At 38.3% G+C, this 22,257-nt stretch overlaps 1 protein-coding gene across 1 annotated transcript in view; it reads left to right on the plus strand.

The window, feature by feature from the left end:
* B4GALT5 (UDP-Gal:betaGlcNAc beta 1,4- galactosyltransferase, polypeptide 5) overlaps window positions 1-22,257 on the plus strand; it is a 73,238-nt gene that overhangs the window by 500 nt on the left and 50,481 nt on the right. The gene's annotated exons all lie outside the window — the stretch shown is intronic.

A 22,257-nucleotide genomic window follows, 5' to 3' on the forward strand; every position in this document is an offset into this window, starting at 1 on the left:
CTCGTCTAGTGCGCGGGTCTGGAGGCGCCCCACCTTCCTGGTGGCCATCCATCCTCCCCCTCCCGCCTCCCCGTGACTAAACCGTTTCCTGCTCATCACCCGACCCTTTCTTCCCTCCACTTTCCCCTCCGCGTCCACCTCCGGTCCTGCTCCCCACGCACACGTTCTCTTCCCAGTGACCCGATCCCTTTCCTCGCCCGGCGGCACCCCCCTTCCCGTAGGGACGTCCACTCCCCATTCAATCCGCTGACCGCGTGAGCGTCCAGGCCGGCTCCCTGCCTTTGCCCCACCCCCGCCCCGCCCACCCGGCTCAGAACCTCACACCCTTCTCCGGTCCCCTGCCACAGTTTCCTCCCGAGCGGGGACTTCAGATGCTGTGGGCGCCTCTCCTTTTCCTTTCACTTCTGCCCTCTCCTAGGCTCGATGGTAGAAGGCGGCCCTTCAGGATTCTCTGGTGCCTGCCCTGGGGTCCGAGGGGACATTTACATTGGCCCTAGAGAATGAGACTGTGATAAGGGCCTTGGGGAAGTGGTGTCAGGTGGGAAGGAGGAGAATGGAGAAGAGATGGGACGGTTACTCATTCTTCGCAAAGGCTTGTCCTTTAAAGGCAAGACAGCCACTGGAGAAACGGAACCCTGCCCGAGACTTTATGAGACCACAGAGCAGACCTCCAGGACATGACCAGAGATTAGAAGCCACTATAGCAAGAGGGTTAAGGTCAGAGGACGTTGAGGTCAGACTTGGATCTGAGTCCCTGGCCTGTATGACCTTGGGTTAGTTATTCCACCTCAGTTTTTCTCCTCTGTAAAATGGGATACTGGATCCTAAACGCATAGGGTTTGAAGGATGGGAGTAGATACATTTCCTTTTAAAACACTTATCACTGTACCTGATGCAGAGTTTTCATTAACAAGAAAAAACTTTAGAAAGAAGGGAGTAGATGGAAGGTTTCAGGAATGTGTTTGGCCCCGACTTGGCATCACCTTGGGGCGCTAGAGGAAAACTTCAGTTTAGGGTGAAAAATGATCAGGAGATGTTGAGGGTGGGGCAAGGAGAGTAAATTCTGCTAGGAAAAGTCTGGATTATTTGGATGTTAGGAAAAGGTTGATGGTTTAATTAATTACAGAGAAATGCCCTGTAGGATTGTAGTAGTGACTAGTGCCTGTTGACCTATCAACACTGACCTAGCTAAATAGAGACATTTCTAGGTGGAGCAGGAGATTCTCTCCTGATTTTTTTAAAAGCATATTTCACTTGATGGTTTGTACTATCACTAGGTCTAGGAAGATGGAACAGGCAACATCAGATTGCCCTAACAGTTTATAAGGTGTCTTAGGAAAAGCATCCAGTAGATAGGAATTTTGGTAGAACAGGAACATGTTGAGTAATTAATAGAATTCATTGAGAGTAGTTCATTAGCATATTGGATATTAGACTCTGATAAAAATGGGTGTGAAATGATGGATTTGGACCTAGAGGCAGTCTTGGAGCCATAACCCCTTTTGTGAAGGTGACAGGTTATTTCTGCTGTGGGTGTGTAAATCAGCCATATCTAAATGGAAAAATGTATCCCACAGGGATTGCAATCCCCCTTTTGATTAGAAGAATTAGAAGCCAAATTCTCCAACAGAAATGGAACTTACCAACTTAATTAAAATTCCTTAGTGGTAGATTTTTAGGTCAGTGGAACCCCAGTGAAAAGTGATGGGCTTTTACCATGCTTAGATTCCTTTATTACTAATAACTGAAAAGGCTGCCAAGCACTTAACTTTTTCATTGTATCTCCTTAAATGTAAGTCTTCTAAAAGGCAGGTCTGCTTAGGATTTAAATTCTGTTAGTGGAAGAGGATGTGGAGTGGTTTTAGGTTTCATGAAAACATGGTTACGTTCAGCCAGTTTGGTAGTTTTTACTTGGCTTTTCTGTTAATGAGCTAAATTTTTCAAATGACCAGGTTTGGACAGTGGGGTGGCAAAACTTTTCAAACGGTTAAGGCAGTCTAGAACACTAGAAGATTTTATGTGCTTGGGGATATGAAGACCTTATTTGAGATAATTATTAAAATGAGCTTAGAAAATAATATTAGATCAAACCATATGAAATTTCTGGTTTTTTTTGCAGGGGAAATACAGTTGTATATAATGGCAGTTTGGTATGGCTCAACCTAATATATTTCCAAGTAATGACAATTGTTTTCTGGCAGAATGGAAAGTGTCAGACTTGTATTTCCTTCCAGGTTCAATTTTTTCCAGTCCTCGCTTTTGATTTGCTTTATATACCCTGTGGCCACATTTTGCTCAAGGGCTAAAGAGAAACCATCACTCCAAGAATGTTTTATAACTGTATTCAGAAATAGGTAGACTTGAATTTGAGATGAGAAAAATCGTTGGTTATAAAAGTTTTAAAATTGTTCAGATAATGTAACCCAGCCATGATTTCAACCTAGCCATTAACTTAGTACTTTTGAGATCTAATGTCAGCTTTTAATATCAGTGACTCATAGTTACAGAGCAAAGGGAAATTTTCCTGGACCTGAGGTCAACTGAAATGGGGTGATGGTACTGTTTGACTGAGAAGATTGGATGTGAGGAAAATTACTAAATATGACTGTAATGTATTTGTAACAAATACAAAGTACTCTTAGCTACTTTAATATTCCCATCCCAATCCAAATAGTATTTTTAAAAATATGGCTTCATTGGACATAATGTTTTTGTTGTTAATTCAAAAGTAATTTTTTTTTTAATTAGCAGTTTAAAAGTAGAAATGAAAAGGATGGGGCAGAAAGTGTGATGGAAATGGTGGATTTGAAAAAGGAAGAGGAAGGTGATAGGGTGATAAAAATGCCTCCTTTTTCTAGTCCTCTCAGCCCCACAGCCTGAGTGATTCTTGTTTATTTAATCACTAATTTTACCTGCACTGTTGAAATCTCCCAGTTCCTTTCAGGGTTCTGAAGAAAACTTTGAACTTATTTATGATCCTTTACCTTAGAAAAGACCTAAGGGCTCAGAGTACTTCCATATTCCAGTCTGACCAAGTTTTTTAGAAGATACATGAACTATTTATAGATGCATATATGAAGTGCTGATTTAAAAACATTTTAATAAGTTTATGATGCCATCATATGGGAAGGTTATATAGAGGTTACTGACCTTTGCAAATTGTTAAATGTTGCCAATTTTGAGAGAGTTGCCTGTGCATGGTAAGAGGTAATACTTGATGCAGTGATGAAATTTTATTAATTGCAGTTCTACCATTTAAACTTTTGTCCTTTGATTATTGAAGAAAGGAAATGGAGAATGGTTTTTCCCTTTTGGCCTGCTTAGTTCCAAGAAAAGTTTGATTTATGGCTGGCTTTTGGAAAGCAGGAACCAGTAATTCTAATCCCACCTGACTTGACCAGATGACCTTGAGCAAGTCGCTTGGTTCTCTGATCTTATACTTGGCACAAAAAACAAAGCTGCTTGAAAAACTAGAACTACATCTTAATCAAAGTCTTAATGAGTTGTTTTTACAGTTTGTCCAGTGTGAAGAAATTGTATAGAAAGTTTTTTACATATAGAATGTTGAAAGTCCATTCACACTCTACAAATATTTGACTAAGATTTTAGATAAGATACATGTTTTCCAGTGGTTCTCAACCTTCCTAATGCCGAGACCCTTTAATACAGTTCCTCATGTTGTGGTGACCCCCAAATTCATTGTTACAAATTGAACATAATTAAAGCATAGTGATTAATCACAAAAACAATATGTAATTATATATGTGTTTTCCGATGATCTTAGGCGACCCCTGTGAAGGGGTTGCGACCCACAGGTTGAGAACCGTTGTTTTTTCTAATCAAATGCAACTTTTTCTAATAACCACAGAACAATTTCAGATTCCCCTCAGTTTAGTATTGTATGAAAAAAGCCTTTTGTCATTGTTTCTCACATGAAAATGCGCTCTAATGCTTCAATGCACTTAGTTCCTGTGCTTTTCTGGAATGAAATAAATGTGGTGAAATGTGGGTTATTTTATTTTAGAAAATTAAGAAGCCTTACCCTGTTGAAGACACCCCCTCCCTCCATATGTGCCTGCATATGCACACTCACATATTTTCTTTGAGTATTGCATCATGCCATTCTTCTTAGAAGGCTGAAGTTATAAATCTGAACAGTACCCTTTTGACCAGGACTTTGGTCATGTTTTATGTTCTCTTTTGCTATGTTGGAAACAAGGTCATGGGTTTGGAGTTGAAATGTCTTTAACAGTGAAAATCTGCTAGACTTGGACAGTCTTTGGAGGCAGCCGTTCAGACAGTATCAGTTACTTTTCCAGGCCTTCAGTACTTAAGCCAGTAGGCAATTCTGCTCCAATCCAGTTTCCTACCCTGTGCTTGACAGGCCAGTGGGAGCAGCGTAAAATAAATCACCAGGAAGGAAGGTCTCTTTGTGTTGCCATGACTCTTTAGAGCTCTCAAGGGAGTAGGAATTCCAAAGCCATAGCAGCCAAAATGCTACTGACCTACTTGCCCTAATTTTACAGTTTTTTAGATCATGGAAGATATGTTGAACACATCGAACCATAAAAAGCAAGCAAAACTTGAGCAAGCCATAAGTGAGGAATGTGATGTTGCTGAGGCCTGTCAAAGAAATAGAGAAAACTGGAGGTTAACGTTGGTCATGATAAAAGATAATCTGAAGCGAACAGATGGGGTGTTGGCTTAAAAGAAATTAATGGCGCTATCATGAGAAGAGGGAGGTTGTGTGTACTATTAGTGAAAGAGCAGTTACTCTTTAGTTTCTATTACTAGCCAAATAAAAGAATGTGTTTCTTTACATACTGGTGGTGTTGTTTTTGTTTTGTTTTGTTTTTTGTTTTTTTGTAGAAAGTTGTGAGAATATTAAAGGAATTTAAGATCTGTGGGTCAATGATACAGTATTTAATACAGTATTTGAGTGTCTCCCTATCACGTTGCCAACTATGGGAGTTATTTGAATTCTAGACTTTTGACTGCTTTTTAAAAATAGATGATCATATAAACCCTTGTTGAGTCATTAACTTGCCCAAAGCAGAAAATTATAAGTTTACTAGATAAGATTACTCACAAGAAACAACTGCAAAAAAATAGTATGTATCAAGTGCTTATTGTATGATACTGACTCTTAATGACACAGGTATTCATTCCTTTATTCAACAAATAATTTTTTTGAGTGTCTCCTTTTATCAGGTACTCTTTTGTGTATTGGGCAGTCTAGAAATGAATATGGTGGAACATTTCTGGAAGTTTTTGTCCTTGTGGTACTTTTATTCTAATTGGAGACAGCTAGTATACAAGATAATTTCAGGTAGTGGTGGGAGTGACTGAGGGACTGTTTTAGATTGAGTGGGAAAACCTGATTGAAGAGGTGATATTTGACTTGAAAGAGTAGAACCAGTCACTCACAGGTCTGGGGGTGGTGGTTGGGGTAGGTTTGGGGGGCACTCAGCACATGTAAAGGCCCTGAGGTAGGGATGAGCTTGAGTGATGGTTGACTGGATTTTGTGAGTGGTAAGAGATGAGGTCAGAATGGTAGGAGGGGTCAGGACCCTGTAGGCCATGGTAGAATAAGACTGAACTTTAATTTAGAAATCAGCCAGACCTAGGTTTGAATCAGCCCTGAGTGGGCAAATCATTTTCAGTTTTGTCTGTCAAATAGAGTATTAAGTATTACTCTTTTTCTGAGTGTTGTAAAAGAATTAAATGTAATATGCATGTAAAATGGCTTAATATAGAACTTGACACAAAGCTCCATATTTTTAAGTATTATTTATAACTATAGGAGATGTCCCTCTAGATATAATACTAGTACTACACTGAGAATTAGGAGGATTGGGCTCCAGTCTAACTTTACCAGTAACTAGATATAAACTTTTACTTGTTTTCTCATCTGTGAACTTAGGTAATTGCACAGATTCTAGGGCCCCTTCTAGATCTGATATTAACATGATTCTGAGCAAGTGTGAGTTGAACCTTGAAGTATAAAAGGGAATAGTGACTTCTGTCACTATTAAAAGACACCCCATTAAAAAAAAATTCAGATTTCTCATTCACTTAGTCTCCCACCTCTAATGAAATACTGAGCTGTAGATTCTGTGGTACTGCTGGAATGGTGCAGTGTTTGTGTGTAATCATCAGACTTCACAGTTTCACTTTTTGGGGTGAATGGCAAAGTTCATACTGCAAAGCTATTGTTTTAGGACATATGAATTTCTATATTGAAGTCTATCTTTGAAATTGTTGTGACAAAGAAAGGCAGGGAAAAAGAAAATTGTGCTGTCTTGGTCAAAGGAAAAAAATAAAAGAATTTTATGGAAATACGTTTTGGATGTTAAGATCCCCCTCCCCTTTTATCTTCTGGGTAATCCTTTTAAGTTTCAATCTGCTAAATCAGTCCTTTCTTCTAGCGTCACACTTTTCCTTTTAAGAATGAAATAGAGCCCTGGACTCATTAGCTCCTGCCCCATCCTCAGTCCTCTACTAGTAGGTAACTGGATGTTACATGAAAATGAATTTTACATTTTGACCCAGTAATTCTTTTTATATTGTGGCTTTATACTGGAGAACATTCATACCTCCTACTGATCCCATGAATTCAGTGTTTTCCCAAGCATGGGAATCACACTGAATAATTTAAAGTGCTCTCTCTTCTCAAATTCCCCCTTTGCCTCCCTTCTTTTGTTAGTTTGAGTAAGCAATTATTAGACTCGAGGTATTGTTCCTCCTCCTTCCCAGGTTACAGAAATATGCAGGTACTTTGCAGCGATCAGAAGGAAACCTGGTCATTGTTTCTGAGGTATCTTAGTTACTGTCATCAATTATAAACAGTGCTCTGAGGCAATTAGTGGCCTAATTATGAAGATGAAAAATGTTGTGTAGCATCAGGTACGGGAAAGTGTACCTTGTCGGAAAGCTCAGTGTTGTGTTTCAAAACTTAATCTAGGGTATACTAGTGAGCACAACTGCTTATTATTATTAAAGAGCTGTAAAACATTTAAATACCAGTAAAGAGGAAACTTTTCTTCACCCTCCAGGTGGTCCTCAAAGTATGATTAATAGACATGTAATCTTTTGCTTAATTCTTATGTTGAACACCCCTCAACTTTGAAAGATGGAAAAATGGGACTATTTTTTTCTCATAGAACTGCTAATTGACCCATTTTGAGAAGTTCTGCTTTTAGGTGCCAAAAACTAAATTGTATTCATTTTGTGATGTTTATATTTTCTGATTAGTAGACTGTTGGCTGATGAAGGTCAGAAATTAGTGTTTTTCTAAATGTGTTGTGGTCATGTTTGTGTAGTTTAAAAAAATCTTTTACTCCAGTACAGAAAAATGACAAAATTACCAACTTAAGGAAGTTAAACCAGATGGAGCAAAGATGATAGTAGACTGGCTTTAGAATTCTTGATGTACTTATTTTTGAATCTGTATTTTAAATAAAAGCATTTATTCTTTAAATTTTTTTTTACTCTTAATTATTTAATAAAAGCTCATTTTATCTATATCCTTATAATTTATAGAGTAATGATAGGGAAGTTTTCTGGATTGTAATTTCCTTGTGCCTAGGATAGTGTCTACTATATTATATGCACTTAAATTATTCAGTGATGTGAGTGAATAGACTGTTTGCCTGGGCAAGTTAGCCTCTTCATTGTTAGACTGCATTTACACTGGGGGAAGGAATGCTTCCTGTATTAATTCTGATTTTGAAGTGACTTGGTATTCATTTTGCCCCAACCTACTTTGCACTTTTATTTTCCTTGCTGTTGTGTGTGTGTGTGTGTGACAATCTATATAACATAAAGTTTGCCATGTGCTTGGATAATTTCAGTGTGCAATTCAGTGGCATTAATTACATTCATAATGTAATACAACCATCACCACTATTTTCATCACCCTAAACAGAAACTCTGGTACCATTATGCAAAAACCCTTCCCCCATCCACCCCTGGCCAATCTAGTTTCTGTCTCTATGAATTTGCCTTTTCTGGATACTTCATATAAGTGAATCATATACTATTTGTCCTTTCGTGTCTGGCGTATTCCACTTAGCATGATGATTTCAAGGTTCATTTGTGTGGTAGCATTAGCATATGTCAGAACTGCATTCTTTATGGCTGAATAATATTCCATTGTATGTATTCATCTGTTGATGAACATTTGAATCGTTTTTACCTTTTAGCTATTGTGAATAATGCTGCTATGAATTTTGGTGTACAAGTATGTGTTTGAGTCCCTGTTTTCACTTCTTTTGGGTATATACCTTGGAGTGGAATTGCTGGGTCACATAGTAATTCTATTTAATTTTTTGCAGACCTGCTAGGCTTCTTCACAGTGGTGGCACCAATTTACATTCCCAACAGCAATGTATGAGAGTTCCAGTTTGTCTACATTCTGGCCGACACTGTTATTTTTTTTTTTCCTTTCTTTTGAGTAGAGTTATAGGCATCCTAGTAGATGTAAAGTGATAGCTCATTGTGATTTTGCTTTGCATTTCCTTAATGACCAATACTCTTGAGCATCTTTCCATGTGTTTATTGGCCATTTGTATATCTTGTTTGGAGAAATGTCTATTCTGGTCCTTTGGTATTAAGTATTTTTTTCCCTTCTGGTTCTTTGAATACCAGCTGATAATTCTTTATTCACCAGAGCCTTCTGTTTCCCCATGCCTCCTCAGTCCATAGCACAGGCACAAGATGATAGGTAGTGATGAGAAATGGGCTGCCAGGATGGTCCCTGGATGACTAGGAGGTGTGTGATGTGAGCATAGGACTCCCCCCCTGTTTCCTTCAAAACATTATCAGAAAATGAAGAGAATGCTAAAGAATGAGGAAATAGAAAAATATAACATGTAAAACCTGCTGGACTCCTGTAACTCGAGTGATAAAATTTGGCAATTTGACTTTTTTTCCTGGTATCAGTGGAACTTCAAAAAGTATTTATCTAAATGTGAGTGATAATGGTAGTGATTAAAGACAGGTAGGTACTTAGAAAATTTTTATATTTGGGGGCCTGTGATAAAAGAAAAACAGTTACAACTTGGCTTTGCATTTGCCTGATTTGGCTATTTTCTTAGAGCTAACTTCATTAATTTAATCTGTGCATGTTATACTCCTACTTGGGGGTACAGTGATGAATGAAGCCGGCATTATATCTCTGTTACTTTATTTTTTATCCTCACTCGAGGATATATTTTTAAATTGATTTTTAGAGAGAGAGGAAGGGAGAGGCAGGGAAATAGAGAAGCATCAATGCGAGAGAAAAACATTGATCCGTTGCCTCCTGTAGGCGTCCTGACCAGGGATCGAACCCGATACCCTTCGGTGCATGGGACAACGCCCCAACCAACTAGGCCACACCAGCCAGGGCTCTCTGTTACTTTTTTTTTTTTTTAATTTTCTTTATTAATTAAGGTATTACATATGTGTCCTTATCCCCCCATTATCTCCCCATCCCCCAGTTCATGCCCTCACCCCGCTGGTGTCTGTGTCCATTGGTTATGCTTATATGCATGCATGCAAGTCCTTTGGCTGATCTCTCCCTCTTACCCACATCCTCCCCTACCTTCCCGCTGAGGTTTGATGGTCTGATTGATGCTTCTCTGTCTCTGGTTCTGTTTTTGTTCATCAGTTTATGTTGTTCATTATATTCCACAAATGAGTGATATCATGTGATATTTATCTTTCTCTGACTGACTTATTTTGCTTAGCATAATGTAGATGTACCATTATTTTTAATCCACTCATCTGCTGATGGGCACTTAGGCTGTTTCCAAATCTTAGCTATTGTAAATTGTGTTGCTATGAACACAGCCGTGCATATATCCTCTTTATTTTATTTTATTTTTTTCATATATCCTTTCTGATTGGTGTTTCTAGTTTCTTGGAATATATTCCTAGAAGTGGGATCACTGGGTCAAATGGGAGTTCCATTTTTAGTTTTTTGAGGAAACTCCATACTGTCTTCCATAGTGGCTGCACCAGTCTGCATTCCCACCAGCAGTGCACGAGTGTTCCCTTTTCTCCGCATCCTCTCCAGCACTTGTCGTTTGTTGATTTGTTGATGATAGCCATTCTGACAGGTGTGAGATGTTACCTCATTGTTGTTTTGATTTGCAACTCTTGGGTGATTAGTGACTTTGAGCATGTTTTCATGTCTCTTGGCCTTCCTTATGTCCTCTTGAAAAGTATCTATTTAGGTCCGTTGCCCATTTTTTGATTTGGGTTTTTTATCTTCCTTTTGTTAAGTTGTATGAGTTCCCTGTAAATGTTGGAGATTAAACTGTTATTGGAGATAACATTGGAAAATATGCTCTCCCATGCAGTGGGCTTTCTTGTTTTTTTGTTGATGTCTCTGTTACTTTTTAAGTCTTTGGCTAGGGAGCACAGCTTTAGGTTAGTAAAAAATATTCAGAGTTTTGAGTGATTTTATGCTCCTGGACGGATATGTTCAATTGGGGGTCAGTTCAACTGGTGTTCAGTTGGTGTTAACATCCCTTAATTGCCAGGAATAATAGCAAATATATTTTAATTGTAGACATTTAAGACAGCAAAAAAAATTTTAAAGAAATTTTTGAAAGGACATTTAGTTTAATGTCTTACATCATTGGGCCCATTGGTTGTGCCTATTCTTGGCAGGGATTAGTGGTATTGGTGGTGTTCATATTTATAGGGAATGTTTCTACTGTTTATCTCCTGAACAGAGTTATAATGATGGTGATGAACAATGACCTGAGTTTCTTAATAACACAGATGCTCTTGGGACCAATGGAGAAGGGATGCATTTATTTACATGCTGAGGTCTCTTCCCTCTCATCTTGAAGAGTGTCAGACTTAGAAGACTGGCACTTAGTAGGTGCTCAGGAAGTATTTGTCTGACAAGATGAATCTTGTCTCCTACTCTTCAGTGGCTCTCATTTCTCTTAAGATAAAATTCAGCCCTGGCTGGGTTGGCTCAGTGGATAGAGCGTCAGCCTGCAGACTGAAGTGTCCCGGGTTTGATTCCCATCAAGGGCACATGCCCAGGTTGCCGGCTCGATCCCCAGTGGGGGGGCGTGCAGGAGGGAGCTGATCAATGATTCTTCCTCATCATTGATCTTTCCATCTCTTTCTCCCTCTCCCTTCCTCTCTGAAATCAATAAAAATATATTTTTAAAAAAAGATAAAATTCAAACTCCTTATTTTACCTTATAAGGCCTTTCTTTAGTCATCTGATCTCTGCCTCCCTTTCCAGCTCCATTGTGCTATTCCTTTCGCTTCCCTCCAGCCTTGTGGGCCTTCATCTGGTTTCCAGCACAGACTATTCTTTTTCACAGTCTAACTCCTATACTGCTGCCCATCCTGAGACCTCTAATTCATTGTAAAATCCGTGGGCCATGTCTCTCTCTTCTTTTAATCCTTATCCGAGGATATTTTTTCCATTGATTTTTAGAGAGTGGAAGGGAGAGAGGTGTGGGAAAGGAGAGCGAGAGAGAGAGAGAAACATTGATATGAGAGAGACACATTGATTGGTTGCATTCACATGCACCCCAATGGGGAGTTGGGTGGGGTGGGAGGAGGAAGGGAATGGTGATCAAACCTGCAACCGGGGTACACCAGGAATTGAACCCGAGATCTCTCTAACCACTGAGCCAAACCGGTTAGGGAATGCCATGTCTTGTCTCTCTTGTTCATCGTTGTAGCTCTAGTGCCTAGAACACGGTTTTGGCACACAGTAGATGCTCAATAAATATTTTGTTAAGTCAGTGAAGTAAAGTTGAGGCAGAAAAGCTGAGGTCCAAAAGATACAACTAGCCAGTTCCCTGCTCATTTGGCTAAGTTTAAGATTGATATACTATTAAGACTTCTAGAGGAGAAACGAAAAGGATTAAATAAAAACCTGATGGATTTGTAAAAATGTTAATTATAATGGAAAGTATGATGCATAGAATAGTTGCAGATCAATTAATCCAGTGCAATCAGATGTTTGGTTATATGGGGGCCTGGTTTGTGGGCAGATGACAAGGAGTTTTAAGTTTTATCCATTTAGGATTCAACATGGACTTTAACCCTTTTAAGTGCTTTATATCTTATATAGTATGGGTATGATAATCCTTTGAAATTGAAAAATCACAAATAAACGTATTAATGATTTATCTTGTATCTAAGCTTGAAATTTAGGTTAAAAAATGGGTAAATGTAGGAAAACAATCAGTCCTCATTTGGGAAGGGGCAGATACAAGAAATCTTATACATTGCTAGGAACCTGGTTTCTGATTTTTAATTACAAAAGTATTTAGGTTAATGGCTTTGGTATTTTCAAATTTATGATAATAGCTATTCCTTTATGTCTTGAATATGCTTGTCTTATTTTTAATTTGAGAGGTAGTTTTTGACTAGGAAATGAGAAATTGTTTTATATTATACTTCTTCCAAGGATAGATGAGGAAGAAACACTTTCTGAAATTGGAAGTGCATATGGATAGTATAGAAAGTAAGTCTGTTATTCATAAATAGCTATATTTAGTGCTCCATATTATAGGATGGAAGGTGGAAATAACCTTGCCTCTATTGCTAAGATTATTTTTCAATAAAAGCTTGAGCTTGACTAGTGTCAGGCCAGCACCCATAAGTTGCTTTATCTGAAACGGACAGGTGGAATCTTTCATTGTGCAGTGTGTGTGTGTGTGTGTGTGTGTGTGTGTGTGTGTGTGTGTGTTGTGTGTGTGTGTGTTGTGTGTCTGTGTCTTAGAGTCTGAATGTGTCTGAATGTGAGAGTGGGAGGAATGTGAAATGTTTTGACTTTGGTGTTGGTTTGATTTTCTGTTTTATTGTTGGCTTGGCATGCCTGGCTTTTTCATTTTGGCTTTCAGTATCCAGAAATTTTGAGATTTGTATGAATTAAAAGATTTGGATTTAATTTGAATTTCATTTGTCACTAGGGGTAAGAGGTACTTATTTTGGTTGGCTTTATGTTTAAGATAATGTTTTTCCTTAATTATTATTTTTTTTGTTATGAAAATTTAAACATACAAAAGTAGAGTGAATAGTATAATGGACCCCCATGAACAGAGGTAACTTTTTGATGGGACCTTTATATTTATGAAAAACATAAAGGTGATAGGGCCCAAAGGATCCCCCCAAAACAACAACAACAAAGCAAAACAAAACATAAGTACAGGCTTTGGCTGATTTATCTGGATTTTAAAGCTTTTGGATGATTGGAATTCATTTTTGTTCAGATGTCTTATTGATCCAGTTACTGGAATTGAGTATTTCTTAATATGTAAAAAGGGAAGACAAACAGTCTATGAACACATGATTACTGTGATGTCTATTTTATTTCTTAAAATTTTTATTTATTGCCGAAACCGGTTTGGCTCAGTGGATAGAGCGTCGGCCTGCGGACTGAAAGGTCCCAGGTTCGATTCCGGTCAAGGGCATGTACCTGGGTTGTGGGCACATCCCCAGTAGGAGATGTGCAGGAGGCAGCTGATCGATGTTTCTAACTCTCTATCTCTCTCCCTTCCTCTCTGTAAAAAATCAATAAAATATATTTAAAAAAATTTTTTTATTTATTGATTTGAGAGAGAGAGAGAGAGGAAGGAGAGATACAGATTGACCTGTTCTACCCTTACACACACTCATTGGTTGATTCTTGTATGTGCCCTGACTAGGGATTGAACCCACAACCTTGGCATATCTGGATGATGCTCTAACCAACTGAGTTACCTGGCCAGGGCTACTGTGAGGTTTAAAGGAGAGAATCTTTGTCAGATATTTGCAAGTCTTTGTACTAGATAGGTAATTCAACAGATAAATGTCTCCATCCCCTTTTACGTTTCCTTATCACAGTGCTTAGTTGGAACAGAGAGAAAAGGGGAAGGAAAGATACTTCCTGCCAGTGTTAGCAATTCTGATGAATTGGTACATGGCAGAGCAGGGTTGAAACAGTTAATTACAACACATTTTTTTCCATTACCTGCCCTTCTTGTGAACCCTGGAAATGTAGATCTGGAAGAACAAGGATCAGCATGTTTGCGAAGGATAAGCCCTCCCATGCTGTGTGGTACCTCCAAGGCTGTGCTGAGTTGGAGGGGCAGGTGCTATAGCTGAGGATGCTGAAGGCTCCGAGGTGAACTGGGAGCAGAGGATTACTGCTGGCGTGTGTACCACCTGTGTTCTTTTGGTTCCCTTGGGCTTTTTTTCAGAGGATAGATTGCTAATTTCTGTAGCTATTTACGCCAGCTTTGACCAAAGCCAATTGCAAAGCTTGCAACAGAAAGAATGGCAAAAATACCTCTTTTAGGACTTGTTTTGGCATAGCTTTTATGGTGTATGTTTAGTAACATTCCCCAGTAGCCACAAATTAAACACTAATACCAGTTTAATTTGAGTATTGTTAGTTCTATGAATTTAATAGTTCTGTTATTAAAATAGCAAAACAGTCTGCATGGGTTGAAATTATTGTTTTAGGTTGTGTATTCTATGTGTGAAAAACTGACTCTTCATTGTGATACTTTTTTTTTTTAAATTCTCACCCAAGGATATTTTTCCATTGATTTTTAGAGAGAGTGGAAGGGGGAGAGACAGAGAGAGAAACATCGATGTGAGAGAGAAAGATGAATTGGTTGCCTCCTGCATGCGCCCCAACCAGGCCCTGGGCCAGGGCCAGGAGCCTGCAACCGAGGTATGTGCCCTAGACTGGAATCAAACCCCAGACCCTTCAGTCCGTAGGCAGACTCTCTATCCACTGAGCCAAACTGGCTAGGGCTCATTGTGATACTTGAACAAACACAGATTATTTATGTTAGCTTGTGTCCTCAGAAATATCTTAGAATCATGTTTAATTGGGATTTAACAAATGTTGCCACCCTGTTCTGTTGAACAACATTTTGAAACTATAAATCAACTTTAAGAATGATAAAAGGAAATTAAATAATTTATTCATAATCTCTTAATCACAAGTGTTTTCTGTCTCATCTTTATACACACAGATATTTGAAAAATTTGCACGTTAGGAATTGCTAAGCTGAGAGAACTGATTTTAGAAGGGTAGTAGTAACCTAGTGTTTGTGCTAGTATAGCCTTTTGCAATTTCTTTGCTATTACCTCTTTTCCTGGTTAATTCTGCTTGCCCACTAGAACTCCACATAATGCCTTGATATGAGGTTATTTTTGGCAAGAAATTCTTGAAAGGAAAGCTATAAAGAAAATGTACTTGCTGTTTTTACCAACATATGGAAAACTTGATGGGAAATTCTAGCCCCTTTGGTGACAAGTTGATTAAATCTCATTCCTAAATATTAACAAAATTAAATAGAATTTCCAAATTTCTTTAAATGTTCTAACAATGTGGCTACTTTAATATGAACGTATAATATTTGCTCTATCTCCTCTTTTGAGTGGATTCTACAAAGTAAAAGTAAAGGCTTTTTCAGAAACCTATTTGTACTTAGTGCTTATTTTTCCCCAGGCTGGTATTTTTTTGCCCAGTTTTCCTATTGTAAAGTATATCTATCAGTATGTACCCATGCTCTTTAATTTTTAAAGTTTACTTATTTTTATCACCATGGGCTTGTGACTTTAATGTTATTATCATTATTTATGTTCATGCCCAATTGTCCTGATTAGGCCAATAGGAACCCCTTTGCCCTGACATCTGTCCTTTTTACATATATCCATCATTCTTTAACATTTCCTTCCTGACATAATAAGATGTTCTAGGCACATTTTGTGCTTTCCTTATCCCAAACCTAGAATCACCTATTTCTCCACAGAACTGATTCCTTTTAGTGGAGAATGGGTATTTAGAAGTGAAGATCTGGGTGCCAGGTGCACTCATTGCTATTGGAGTGTAGTGGCTTCTAGGCTATCTCAGTGTATAGAGCTATGGAATATATGTGTGCATACACTTGCACATATTGGCATCTATATTTAGTTCTACACACATCTATATATGGAAATTGTGAGTTCACACCAATACCTACTATTTAAATCCTACACCTCTGGGTTCATTCTAGCTTTCTTCCTTTCCATATTTGTAACTCCTCTCTTTGACAGTGAGAATCCTAACTCCTATTTTCCTTAATACATTTGATCAATCCCTTGTTTGTAACCATGCTACTCTATTCCCAGTCCCTTTTTGGACATTCTTCTCACCCCAAACATATTTCAGTTCTCTTTGCTGGGCTGTCCTTTCTCCTCACCCCTCTTGAGCTCCCACACCCTGCACCAGGCCACCTACCAGCGTGGGTGCCCTCCTCACTCCACATGGGCTCTGACACCCTGTACAAGGCTGCTCCTTCTTCCCTGTGGGACACTCCTCTGAGCCCTGCTTGTACTCTGGGACCCCACCCTGACACCCTGCTCTTCCCCGCTGGATGCCCTCCTCACTCTCCTTGGCTGTGACACCTCATGCATTGCAGCCTTCCTCATCCTGCTGTGCGCGGACATCCCACTGTGGCCCATTGGGTCTTCCCTGGCTGTCCTTGGCACAGACACATTGTTTTGGGAAGAAAAGGTGAAGGTGAAGGGGTTTTAGAAATCTTTTTGATTAGTAAATTCCCTTTATTTTGGGGGGGGGGGATTATTTTTTTTAACCATGTCACCTAGTTTTGCATTCTGAAAATATAGTCACCATACCTTTCTGAAAATTGTTTTAGACTGCTTCTCTGTCTCTCGATGCACAGGATAATCTTGATTTCTTCCTATAAACTGCACATTTTTAGCTAACCAGAGGGTGACAGAGTGAAACATTTAGCTCACGTGATTACGGTGAGTCTTTCTCCTCCTCTTCAATCTTTCCTATGACTTAGATAGGGACTGTGGTGTGTGAGAAAGCCTGTTTCCCAGAAGTGACTAACACTGGTCAGTAGTTTCCATTTCTGTTTCTCCCTTTCCACATCTTCAGTCCATCTTCCTGTCTCCCAACATGGCAGTGGCAGCAGGTGCTGCTTCCATTTGTTGAGCCGGTTCTATAGGTGTTTTGCATCTATTATCCTATTATTCATTAACCCCTAGCCCTGAAATGTAGTGTTTACAGATGAGGAGACTAGGCTTGTAGAGCTAAATAATTTATTCAAGGTCACATAACTTGTGAGGGGTGTAATTTGAATACAAGCGCTTGTTTTTTTTTCTTTTTTCTAGAGCCTAAACTCTTTTTTTCTTTTAATCTTTATTGTTGAAAGTATTACATAGGCTTTTCTTTTCTCCCCATTAACCTCTTCCAGCCCGCTCCCATCCTCCCCTAGAGCCTAAACCAGGGGTCCTCAAACTTTTTAAACGGGGCCAGTTCACTGTCCCTCAGACCGTTGGAGGGCCGGACTATAGTTTAAAAAAAAACTATGAACAAATTCCTATGCACACTGCACATATCTTATTTTGAAGTAAAAAAACAAAACGGGAACAAATACAATATTTGTATTTGCATGTGGCCCGCGGGCCGTAGTTTGAGGACCCCTGGCCTAAACTCTTGAATAAGTCTATGCTGCCTCTATAGGATCAGGATACATGTGATTAGATCAAATTTTTCACTCACTGTTTTTTATTCCTTTTCATTTAAGAAGAGGAAATAGAAACTCTTGAAAGTTATAGTCAGAAGAAGAAAAATAGATGCTATTAGCTGCCTGGAAACAATGACCGTTAAATGACTATATTACTGGATTAGGCTGTAAGGAGTGGTAGTAGGTGTGAAGCTTGGATAAGTAGTGTTTTTTTGTTTTTTTGTTTGTTTTTTCCTGATCTGGGGACAATTTCTGCCTTTATACAGAAAGGGCACTTTGAATTATGAGGATCAGAACTTTTCTAACTTTTCTTTGGAAATGTGAAAAGTAAGGTCTTAAAGTGGACTTAATCCTACAGGTCGAGCAACGCTTTAGTCAGTAACCTATCTTAATAAATGTTCACTTAGTTAAGTCACTATAATTTCGGTTTGCAGTCAGATGCAAATTCTATGAAAGTAATATTTAAACTGAACCATGAGGGTTTTATACCTATAAATGTATAATTCACAGTGCAGGTATAGCAATTGTGAATCTTTATGTATGGAATAATGCAGGCTAAAATGAGTTGAGGAAAAAAGTTGGAAACATGAGGAGCAACTGGTAGAATCATGTGTCTAATGCTTCTTTATCTGACAGATCAAACAGCAACAAATAAACAAGTTTAGAGATCTAATAATAAAATGAAATAATAGAACAATACTGATTATTAAGCTCTCTGATGCTTTTTAAGAAAGAGCAGCTTAGACTTCTGCTGAGCTTACTTTATCAGCCTATCTCAGGTATGTTATTTTTGTGCATGAATGGAGTGATGTGACTCCTTGTTAGGTTGAAAGTGGATGTCCATCATGTGGTTTTGACGTATTTTCTAGTTGCAAAGATTTTGTCCCCCTTCATATCAGCGCTCCCCTGTGTCTGGTGTTAGCCATTTGGGAGGGAGCTGTATGGAACTGGGGAACTTCCCTGAGGCTACTCCTTATGCAGAGAGTTGTTCTGTAGGCAAAGCTGCAGGCCTGTCTTGGAGTCACTGCTATAACCATGGAACTGAGGTAATCATATCTGAGCATAAACACACTGTCAGCCAGGCTTTTGAAAGTAAGCTTGTTTCTTAATGATGTATAACTGTGAGATAGTAAGTATATCTATATTCAATTCTCAGTCTCCTAGATATAAGAGGTATAGACTTTCTATCTATCAACTAGTGGCCCAGTGCATGGATTCGTGCACATTGAAAGGAAATTAATTAGAAAAAAAAATTTGAGTTACATTACTGCAAAAAATTGCATGTCAAAATAGTATATATAATATAGTATTATAAAATTAAAACACATGTGATTGGCACCAGCGAGAGCTTTACATGTATCACGCATGCGCGAGTCAACGTTTATTTTTAAATTGCCAGTGCACGTCATATGTACCAGCCAGTTGGTCGGTTGGACGGTTGGATGGGCGTACAGCCAGTCACTTAGCCTTTTATATCTCGATATCAGTCATCTGTGTTGTGTTCTGTTTAGGACAAAGGGAATTTGCCTGTACCTGGGAGATATAAACCTCAGTGAGCTCTGGCCCTGGTTGAAGTTGCTCAGTGGTTAGTGTCAGCCTGTGCACAAAAAGGTCTCGGGTTCCATTCCCGGTCAAGGGCACATATCTAGGTTGCAAGTTGATTCTGGCCGTGGTCAGGGTGCATGCAGAGGAGGCAACCAGTTGATGTGTCTCTCACATCGATGTTTCCCTCCCTTCCTTGCTCCCTTCCTCCTTCCCTTCCTTCCACTCTCTCTCAAAATCAATGGAAAAAAATATCCTCAGGTGAGGATTAACAAAACAAAACAAAACAAAGAAAAGAAAAGAAAAGAAAAAGAAATAAACCTCAATGAGCTCTGGGGCTACATCTTCTGAGCTCAATCCCAGCTCTCTAATTTGTGACTCTGGGCAAGTTTCTGAGCCAATCTGTTCCTATATCAGGTTTTTCATGGGATGGTAATAATTCCTACTTCATAGTGAAGTGGTTAGCAAGGTCCCTGGCAATGGTGAGCATATCAAATAAATGATAGTTGTACCTGTGATTGATATTCTGCCTATTGGGAGACTGTGATCGTAGGTGTGTTTTCAGGACTAAGTCCATAGTATATAGAATATAACAGGATCTGTAGAATTACAACATAAAAGAGTGGGAGAGGATAATCAAGATTACTGGAACAACCTCTGTGTTTTACAGATGGGGAAATGGAAACTTAGAGGTGGTAAAGAATTTACTCAGTCTTCCAGGCAATATCAAGACTAGAAATGATTCCCAGTGAGCTATTAAACCAAGGATTTTCATAAAGTTGGCATTGGGTAATGATAGTGATGATGTTGATGATGATGACGACGACATCAGGATTTTTTTTTTTTGATTGGCGGTGAGGCAGAGAGAGTTTTGTGTATAAATAGAAAAAGCACACTCAACATACTTATTGGTTTTGTAATGCAGACTACAGTGAATAAGTTAAAAAAAAACAAAACTTGGCAGATGGGAATACACTGAAGATAATGAGAAAGCATGATTATAAGGAGCTTGGGTTAAAACAGTTGAATTATTTACTGTCTGTTATCCTTACAAACGTGTGGTAAGTGGAATTTCAGGTATTTTGTTGCTGGAAAAACCAGGTTATATGTATCTTTGGGGTGAGCAGCAAGATTAAAATAGGTACAAAGGGCTTTGTAGCTCCTTAATGAGAGTATGATGGGGATCATTACAGGATGAAATGGCTAGTATTTTGGTTTTTCCCCCCCATGGTAGTTTTTATTTATTTTGAATTATAAATATAATATATTCAATGTATGAAATTTGGAAAATACAGCAAAGCACAAAGAAAATAAAGACAGCCTAAAATCTCATAACCCCAAAACAATCAATTCATTATTAACATTTGGGTGCTATTTCTTTCTTGGTATATGAAATTTTTCAGAAACATAATTGAGCTCAAATTATATGTACAGTTTTATATGCCACCTTAAAATGTTAAAATGTTAAAAGTATATTCTAGAGCAGCGGTCGCCAACCGGTGGTCCGCAGAACACGGTGGTCCGTGAGGTCTGAAAGGTTGGCGACCGCTGTTCTAGAGGCAGAATGACTGTCTGGTTTTCAGTCCTATAAGAGAATGTGGACTTGACCATATGCCATAGAAGAGCATTCTTTTGTGTGTATTTTATGTACACAGCTGAGAGAGCAACCCATTTTTGCCAAGAAAGATTCGGTTTGGTCATATGCAGAAAGGAAAGCCAAATATTTAAGGAATATATAGTATAGATAAAATTGAAATCCAAACATGATGATTCTTTGTTATTTTTCTAAGATTGACTCCTTCACACCAGAGACTTAAAGATTGTTCAAAATACAGCTTTGAAAAATAGTGGGTTAAAAATAGCACTTGTTCTTGGAGAGGGAAATGAGTATGGGGATTGACTGGGAATGGGCTTGAGGAAACGTGCAGGGGTGATGTGAGTGTTTCCCATCTTGATAGGGATTTGGGCTACACAGGTGTGTGCATTCTTCAGAACTCAGCAAATGTACACTTACTCGTTTTATGAAATTTTACACCAAAAAGTTAAAAATGTATCCAAATATTGATCTCTTATTAATGATGTGTACTTAGATCTCTGCAATTTTCTTGGAAATGCATGAAAAAATAAGATGAATTGATGAATAGATAAATGGATATATTTGTGATAAGAAAGTTAAGAGTATATGGGTGTTCACTAAAATTCTTTCTACGTTTGAAAATTTTTATAATAAAATGTTGGTTAGAAGGATGTTATACATTAGTACCTTTAAGGTTCTAGTTACAATTATTAGGCAGAAGTGGAGCCATTTGAATCTGACACTGCCTTGATCATTTTACTTTTGAGATTGCTCATGAGAGCTAAGAATTGTTGGATTCTTTATCTTTACTATGTTAAGTATCTTTCTCATTGAGTCCAAAGATTATTTTTGTGATTATTATACTGTCCTGGAAATGACCAGGTGGCATAAAGCTTATATTATTGTCAAATCGGTAGCACTTGTGTTCATTTCTACATAGAAGATCCATGGATACATAATCACTATTTTGCCAAGACACTTTCCAAGGTTGGCACTCAGTACAAATCTATACCTTTCTGTTCACCTCCCTTACTCTCCATATTTTAGTCTAGATATTTTCTATTGTCCTGTCTTCTAGTTCACTGATTCTCTTTTTTTTTTTGCTGTGTTTAATCCAGTATTAAATTCATCTATTAAATTAATTGCAATTATTGTATTTCTCAGTTCTAGAATCTTTGAGACTTTTTCTAGATCCCAGTTTTATGGTGAAGTTCTCCATACCCCCGCCCCCATCTTTTTCTTTATTTTTTCCTTTTATTTTCCTGAATGTAGTTATTTTTAAAGCTCATGAGCAATGGCTCCAATATCTATATCACCTGTGGATCTTTCCCTGTTGTCTGGTTCTTTTGATATTCAGTCATTTGGTCCCATCTCTTGGCATGCCTGATAATATTGATTGAAAACTGGAAGTTGTGTACAAAAAAATGTAGCAGCTGTAGATCATTTTAGCCTCCTCTAAAGAAGGCTCACTCCATTTACTAGGCAAATAGAATGAGGACTGGTTCCATTTATCCTATCAGGGATTGAGTTGACCAAAGCTAGCGTGTGGTTTTGGTAAGGACCCATTTACTTCTGGTTTCCCTGTCTTCTTCTTCTTCTTCTTTTTTTTTAAAAATATATTTTATTGATTTTTTT

The sequence above is a fragment of the Myotis brandtii genome, unplaced genomic scaffold, assembly GCF_000412655.1.
Source record: "Myotis brandtii unplaced genomic scaffold, ASM41265v1 scaffold225, whole genome shotgun sequence".
NCBI lineage: Eukaryota > Metazoa > Chordata > Mammalia > Chiroptera > Vespertilionidae > Myotis > Myotis brandtii.